At 42.3% G+C, this 7,068-nt stretch overlaps 1 protein-coding gene across 3 annotated transcripts in view; it reads right to left on the bottom strand.

Annotated features, from left to right (window-relative positions):
• Positions 1-7,068, bottom strand: part of LOC108802189 (cadherin-6-like) — a 203,350-nt gene that overhangs the window by 41,442 nt on the left and 154,840 nt on the right. The window lies entirely within an intron of this gene.

Here is a 7,068-nt window from a genome sequence, read left to right as displayed (position 1 = left end):
AGGGGGGGGGGGGGGGGGGGGGGGGGGGGGGGGGGGGGGGGTACAGGATGCAGTGATGTCATTGATATTATATTCCTGATAACATTGTATATACCACTACAGAGTGCACAGGACACAGGAAAGCACTAGATGAATGGCTATTGTTTTGTACTTATCTAACAATTATAACAGACCATTATAGCAAAAAGGAAAAGTTTATTTTTACAGTTTACATATACTTTACCTGTAATGAGCTCCTAGAGATATTACATTTAATTGATTGATATGCATTGTTTGTTAATTATTGAATAAACTGAAAGTCTAAAGACTAAAAGGTTAAAGCTGAACCCCAGGATAAGCAAATATTGTCTAAATACGAGAGGCATGTGTATTCTTACTTCGATCTTGTGTATTGTGATTTGTGTATTGTTTCCAGATCTGTGCAGTAATCCTGCTTGCGATTTTGCCTCTGTGCAGTGCACCCGCCCCCCTATAGTTTTCTGCAGGCGGCCTGTAGTGGATGGAGCCTGCTGGGTCCCTCCCATAGCTCTGATCTCTCTACACAGGTTATTTGCAGCACAGTGATGATGTCACCACTACTTTTACAACATAATTACAAAGGCATTTGGTGCACACAATGTGGATTTTGTATCCTTCATGCCCATTGAGGAGTATATGTAAATGGAAATTTGTGTGTCCAGAGTTTAAGCTTTAAGTAGATGTTGTAGTTTGGAGAATCATTATTTAGTAACAATAATGTCTATAATCATAAATATTGCATCCTAGTTATAGAGGATGTGAAAATTTATGTAATTTATGAGCTCACCGATGTGTGTTTGTCAAACAGCAAGATGGTCTAGATTATATAACAAATAAGATGTTTTTTCCATTTTTCACAGCTAACTGATGCTTAGAATTTTTCTGTAGATAGAAAGAAAGAAAGATGGATGGATAGATCGATACATAGAAAGATCGATAGATAGATAGATAGATAGATAGATAGAGGCCTGTAAAATCCCTTTGGTGGTATGTGCCAGAATGACCACATTAATCTAGGTCTGTAGAAAAAAAAACCTGAGTAAGTGGTGCCCTTTCCAAGTCTGGATCTCTTACGTGTCACCTTTAAAGTATAACAGTACTTTTTAAAATACCTTAAAATTGAACTCCAGGCAAACAATAAAACATGTGAACTATATAAAAAAGAGCTGCTTTATCTGCCAAAGTACTATTATTTCTGCTGATTTCATTCTGAGATTTACACAGCCCTGCTATATAGTAAAGTCATAATGATGACACCACTCTCTCTGTTACAGCTATAGACAGAAGAAAAAATACACTTGTGCCCTTTCTACACTCTTGGCCTTTTGTATGGATAGTAAACGAGCAGTTGGAGACTGATGAGGACATCTTTCTGCTCTCTCTACTCTTTTCGACTATCAGCATGTTTTTCTCAGCAATTTGCATGCAGCACACCTGACCAGTCTTGCCCATCCCTCTCCCAGTCTAAGTGCCAAAATCATTCCGGGTTCATTCAAAGGAGGGGAGATCAGCGAACTTCCCTCCGCTCCACTTGCTGACACCTGCCAGACTCTTCCTGGGTCCACAGGAGGGACAGCAGAGTTGGGGTACGTGGCGGGGGCAGTCAGGTGGTGGGCGCACATTTCAGGGGGAAATTGAAGCGATTCTGTGGCTGTAAAGCTGATTCACTTCCATCTGAAAGCCGACAGTCTACTTGTTAAAGTAATGGTAAAAATTACTTCTGAAATTACTATTAATTGATATGTAAAAGCCTTTATGAGATTTTAGTAATTGGGTTCTTTAATTTGTCCCAATTCAACAATTATTGTCATTTTAATTTGAGAACCCTTTGCAGGGTTAAAGTGTAATTAAAGTTAAAACGTTTTTAAGCTATTTGATATGCTGATTAAATCACTGTCAATGAGTGCTGCTCCTTGATGTTTAAAAGTTTTAGTTTCCTGCAGACTTAGCTTAGCTCATCCCCTGATCACTGGTCCTGATATCCTGTTTTTAGGTGGCTCCTTTCCCTTGCAGCATCCTATGGAGCTATCCTTTTATGTGCTAGTAAGACACACACACAGACACAGCAAGATAAGTCATTCCCCTTCTTCCAACTATCCCCTCCTCCATTCTCTGAGCTAGTAGAGGGACAGCTGCTGGAGACTGTGCTCTCCCTTGTGATCTTGTACTGGGCAGAAAGTTCAGGGAAGCTGATCTAAGAGAGCTGAAGTCAGCTGTTTGTAATCATGATGACTGTAAGTGCTTGGGTATAATATAAATAAATACTTTACTGGGCAATATAAATTTTTTTACCTGGATTCATTATGGAAAAAGTTTGAGAGTTTAAAGTAGTATTAAACTCTCAATTTTTTAGATCTTAAGATCTTTTTCCAGATCAAACAAAAATACATTGCTCAACATAGTATTTCTTTACATTTTTACCCAAATACTTACAATTGTCATGTTTCCAACAGCTGGATCCAACTTCCTGTGCAGTACAAGATCACAAGGGAGAGGACAATCTTCAGCAATACTACATATACTAGCCTGGAGAACAGAAGAGGAAGAAGGAAGAAAGAGGAATGGGGAACGGGGGCAGAGAGGGGTTTGCCTTGCCATGCCTGTGTGTTTGTGGAGACAGACACAACTTACTTGCACACACAAGGGTGACTCCATAGGACCCTGGGAGGGGAAGGAGACACTCTAAAACAGGATATCAGGACCAGCGCTTAGGCTACCAGCTGATTCTGCAGAAAACTAAAAATTTTAAACCTCAAGAAGCAGCATCCATTGTAAGTGATTTCATCAGCATTTGAAATAGCTTAAACGCCTTTTGACTTTAATATCACTTCAATATATGGCTCTAGCCTAGAAAGATTTAATCTGTCGGCGTCATTATAGTCATAAAATACAGGATTTTAGGAGAATCCCATGATCCAATTCCTTTACGCTGATTGGTAAATTAATTCATAGGAAATTATATATGTCTAATAGCTTCTTTGGGGAGGAATTGATGAAAATAGTGTACTTTGTGAAACAACATGGATAGTCCTCTCTATGTCAACCAAAAACAGGAAAATTCGAACAAAGAAGGTCATGAAGGTTTCTGACCATGGTGGTCCATCACTTCAGGAGACAGCACAACTTTCTTTTGATATCTCTCTGTCAATGCATACTACTGAAGCAAAACTGCTGCTGTGTGTGGCAAGTTTGTTAGGTAGCCTGATCCTTAAGGAAATTGTCTTGATGATAATAAGAATTAGATTAATTGTTTAATTAAGTGTTAGTTATATCTCGAACACCTGCCTAATTGGTTGCTCTGGAGTGCTTAAATTTAAAGGGTAGTGGATTCTCATGTAATCAAGGTAATCAAGACCAGAATGTGGTTACAGTGTATTTTAATTTAATATGGCTTTGCTTGGAAAGTTACCTATGATAAAATATCTTATAAGCTCCGCAGTACTAAATTTCTAGAGTTATATTCTGAAGGGAAAGGCAGCAGATCTTAATACTGTCAAAAAATAATTACTGAAGATGATGTGATTAAACACATAATACATATATCTGCTACCTCTGCTTTAAAGCACTGCACCCACACCGCAATAAAAAAAAACTATCCGAGCTTAAGGCATTAATTCCTAATGTACACCATGCAAAGTACTTAATGTGATTTAACCATGTTCCCAAACTGCCAGTTTTCTGCTTTCCTCTGCGGATTTCTCATCAGTGTTAGTGGGCCCACAGAGGACTCTGATGATCATATTCCGAAAACAGCTATATGTAATTAAATGTATTGTGTTGTTTTTTACACCAGGCTGCCTGTTGTTTTGTATTTGCTTAATGCAAATGAGCTTCTACTGATGGTGTTAGTTTAGAACACCTGCTCTCTGTTTACATATATCATCAGGGCTGCAATCTCTCATTTTTGGCAACTTCATGGCGTGATGTGACACTATAAGAAGGTTCCGAGTCATTTTCTCGTATTATAGTACAAATGTTATAGGTGCAAGTTGTAAATGGAAAAAAATAAAATACTATTGGTGCATTGCAGAGAAAATCACCGTTGTTTATTTGGTCAATCTGGAAATGTTTCACATCTACAGGACAGTTATCCATTGGACTGAATTTTGCTGGTTAAATGGTTTGGTTTATTTTACACTTTCTTGTGCTGTCCATGTTTCTTCTTCATTCATCTTTTATAATGGATCAAACAGAGTGGAATCCTAAAAGTGGCTCTAGTAAACTTTAAGGGGATGTAGGCAGCCAAATGGGGTGCATTGATTCCTTAAGGGACTGTAACAACTATAATCCTTAGCAGTCTCATGTAACACCAGCTCAGTCTCTGTCTCCTGCAGCACCTTCTTTGTCTTCGACCACTTCTGCAACATGTAAGGCAATTATGTCTTAAGGCAGACTCATGTAACACAACCCCTAGTCTGTCTCCTGCAGCACTTTTTCACTCTCCAACCACTTCTACATCATGTGGGTGCATTCATTTCTTAAGGGACTGTAAGGACCATGATCTTAGGCAACCTCATGTAACACCAGCCCAGTCTCTGTCTACTGCAGTACCTTCTCAGTTTCCAACCACTTCTGCAGTATGTGGGTGGATTTATTTCTTAAGGGACAGTAATAACCATGATCTTACGCAGTCTCATGTGACACAACCCCAGTCTGTGTCTTCTGCAGCACTACCCCAGTCTCCAACCACTATCATGTCTGCAGTCTCTGACCATCTCCTGCTGCAGGGGCGGATCCAGAGTCTAGTCTCGGGGAGGGGGGCACTGCCAGAAAATAAGCCCCCCCATCTGGCTCTTCCACTGCTACTGTGCCACCCCTTTCCTCTCTCACTGCCTATGTGTCCACTGCCCCCCCGGCTTTACCCAGGGGTACAAAGCACTCACCTGGCCTCTTCTTCTGGGATATTTCCGCCGCTGCCAGCCTTGGGTGGTCTGTACTCACACAAATTAGGCAGCTGCAAAGCCTAATTTGCCTGACTACAGTGCAGCCTCTGCTTTGGGTCCCAATTGTTCGGTGCGGCCGGCCGGGCCTAGCAGAGGGGCGGAGGGAGCGGTAATAATAAACGCAGAGTGCTGAGGTCAGTAATGTAACCCAGACTGCGGAGGTCAGTAATGTAACGCAATGAGGAGGTCGTTAATGTACCGCAGAGTGCGGAGGTCAGTGTGACGCAGAGTGCGGAGGTCAGTAATGTAACGCAGAGTGCCAAAGTCAGTAATGTAACGCAGAGTGCGGAGCTCAGTAATGTAACGCAGAGTGCGGAGCTCAGTAATGTAACGCAGAGTGCGGAGGTCAGTAATATAACGTAGAGTGCGAAGCTCAGTAATGTAACGCAGAGTGCGGAGGCCAGTAATGTAACGCAGTGTGGGGGTCAGTAATGTGACGCAGTGTGGAAGTCAGTAATGTAACGCAGAGTGCGGAGCTCAGTAATGTGACGCAATGCGAATATCAGTGATGTGACGGAGTGTGGAAGTCAGTAATGTGACGCAGTGCGGAGGTCACCGGTGTAAGATAGAAAAGGGGCTTACAGTGGTGATGTGCTCCGTCCTCATGCCCTCTTCTTCCTCTCCGGGTGGTGGTGGGGGGAGGGGCAAGCATCAATGTCTGTGAAGCTCCCCCCCATCTGGCTCTTCCACTGCTACTGTGCCACCCCTTTCCTCTGTCACACCTATGATCAGGGCTTGAAAAATGTTAGGGTGTCTCACCAGTCAGTAAAAAATTTCACCAGTCAGCATGACCGGACTATAGCCTTGCAATTTATGTCAACATTTTTTGGGAACAGATAGAGCTTTCTTTTGGAGGTATATAATCACCACTGGGGGATTGTTATTTTATTAGTGAAAAAAGTACCGTAAATGTAAAAAAAAAACAAAACAAAGTTTCCCTACGTTATGTTATAAAACATTTATTCTTACCCATATTTTTGGTAAAACATAAAAGTCGGGATCACGTCGGGTAAATAGACACCAAACATGTCAAGCCTTAAAATTGCGTGCACCCGCAAAATCGCAAAAAACACCCGTAGATCCACAGGCGACACTTAAAACGCTTTTACTGCTCATTAGTTTAGTGTTATCAATGATTAATGGCCCTAAAATTATTGCTCTCACTCCGACGTTTGCGGCAATATGTAACATGTGCGGCACAATAGGTGCAATCGTCGTTTTCGCACATAGGCAAACCCGACGCATATCTGCGTGTGTATGTGGGGGGCGGGGACTTCAAAAAAATAGTTTTCTTTTCTCATTTTTTTATGCTTTATTTTTTTTATGATTCTTTAATTTTTGTATAACTTTTTTTTTACACACAACTTTATTGCTATTACATGGGGGGCTAAGAAGCCCCCTATGTGATAGCCAATTTACATGACAGGTCCTCTTTATGGAGACATCAGGGGTCTCCAAGACCCCTAATATCACCTAGGGACCCCCAGAGAAGCTGATGAAGCCGAGATGTAGCTGGAGAGTGACACTGAATGCAGGAAGTGATGTAATATACATCACTTCCTGCATTCAGGGACTGAGAGAAGATCAAAGGGAGACTGTATACTGATCTCCCTTTGATCTCCTGTCACAGAGCCGTGCCGGTCCCGGCCGCATTGGGCACAGCGGATCTCGGGACCGGCAACGGCAGTGACAGCTGCTAATACAAGCGATTGAGCGTCTCTAGAGACGCCCGCTTGCTTGAATGTAAAGCTCCCGGACAGGAACCTGCTCTTCGGGCTCCACCGTCCTCTCGTCACAGACGAGCAGATTTTTCAAGCCCTGCCTATGATCCTCGCACATGGCCAGGACATACAGCTGTCAAGCTGTCACAGAGTTAACTGCAGTTCAGTGTAAAAAAACGGCATATTACTTGTACTGTGCCATTTTTTTACACTGAACCGCAGTTAACTCTGTGACAGCTTGACAGCTGTATGTCCTGGCCGTGTGCAGGGAAGTACTTCTGTCACTGGTACAGTACCGTGGGTGGGAGCGGCCCCGTTGCAATACAAATCAAGACAAGATGGTAAGGAGGGTCCTGCCCGTGAGAGCTTGCAATCTAAAAGATCAC

The sequence above is a fragment of the Nanorana parkeri genome, unplaced genomic scaffold, assembly GCF_000935625.1.
Source record: "Nanorana parkeri isolate BGI_ZX_2015 unplaced genomic scaffold, ASM93562v1 scaffold49, whole genome shotgun sequence".
In the NCBI taxonomy this organism is placed as follows: domain Eukaryota; kingdom Metazoa; phylum Chordata; class Amphibia; order Anura; family Dicroglossidae; genus Nanorana; species Nanorana parkeri.
This window is presented reverse-complemented; position numbering and strand designations above follow the sequence as displayed.